Source organism: Myodes glareolus, chromosome 15 (genome assembly GCF_982192425.1).
Source record: "Myodes glareolus chromosome 15, mMyoGla1.1, whole genome shotgun sequence".
Classification (NCBI taxonomy): Eukaryota; Metazoa; Chordata; class Mammalia; order Rodentia; family Cricetidae; genus Myodes; species Myodes glareolus.
Genome location: NC_142040.1, coordinates 46,545,968 through 46,547,441, shown reverse-complemented (window position 1 = coordinate 46,547,441; position 1,474 = coordinate 46,545,968).

Genomic DNA, 1,474 nt, shown 5'->3' with positions numbered 1-1,474 from the left:
GGAAGCTAGCGACACGCGAGGCCATGCATGGAGAGGGACGAGTTGTGACTAGTACTAACTTCATTTCTGCTTTGGATCACCCCATTATCTGAGATTTAATGGTACAGTCCAGGGTGGGAGGAAGGGCTAGGGGGAGAGAGGTCCTCCAACTGCTGCTCCCTTCCAAGCTGCAACAGAGAAAAACATTTTGCTTAGCCAGCAAGTTCCGCAGCTGTTTTAGAAGAAGGAAAAAACATTTCTGTTCTTCCTTTTCCTTTGGGTTGAGGAAGTTCTAGCTTAAACCCACACCGTAAGCTTCTTTAGAGAGGTCACCTGCTGTTCACATTGTTTGGGTCTCCTGCCTCTGCAGACCTAGGTCCACTTTTGGGCCGTGTTCAACTGATTTTAAATTGGTGTACAATCTCATGGGGTCTCTGCTCTTTTGTTTTTCCATAAAATAATGAAATAAGAAAGTAGTCTCTAATCTGAAAGAAATCAATCCTCATTTTTAAAAAAAAAATGTAATTTTTCTCTTTCTGTCTCTCTGTCTCTCTGTGTGTGTGTCTCTCTCTCTTTACACACACACACACACACACACACCACCCACCCACACACACAGTGGGGGAGGAGGCAGACAGTCCATACTTGCCACAGTGCTAATGTGGAGGTCAGAAGACAATTCTGTGGCATTGGTTCCCTCCTTCCACTTTTGGTGTCTTCCCCTTTAAATGAGTTCCCCCTTGTGTGAGTTCCAGGAATCAAGTTCTAGCCAGTCTTGCTTGGCTACAGTGCTTACCCTCTGAGCCACTTGCACTGCCTGAAACCACATTTCCTAGTAGCAATAGTCGGACTCAAAGAAAGACCAATAAACCTCAACGACAGAATGTTTTTAACCTGTTGCTTTAGGGTTATATGTTTTCTATTTTTTATTAATCTTAAATAACTTCATGTATGCATACAGTGTATTCTGATCAAGTCTACCCCTCCTGGTCCCTACAATTCTTCCCAGACCCCTCCCCAACACATCTTCCTCCCAATTTCATGTGGTGTTGTAGTTGGTTAGTTGGTTTTGTTTTGCTTTCAACCTACTGAGTCCAGTTAATGCTGTTGATATCTGTATAGGCGTGGGGCCAAACCCTGGAGAATTAGCAACCTACCAAAAGCCACACCCTTGCAGAAAAATGACTCTCTCCTGGTTGCCACCAGCTGCCTGTAGTTCCTCAACCAGGAGTGGGAGCCTCCTGAGCCCTCTCCCATGCACATGGAAATCTTAACTGCCTTGATTGTGTGCAGGCAACAGCAGCTGCTGGGAGCTCCCTAGAGCAATGGCCCTGTGGTACCCAAAAGACTCTACTTCACAGAAGTCCTCTCCAGACTCTGGCTATTACAAACTCCCACACCTTTGGTGGTGCTCCCTGAATCTTGAGGAAGTTGATGGAGATGTTTAGGGCTGAGCACTCCGCGGTCGCTGATTCTCTGCACTTGAGGAACCATG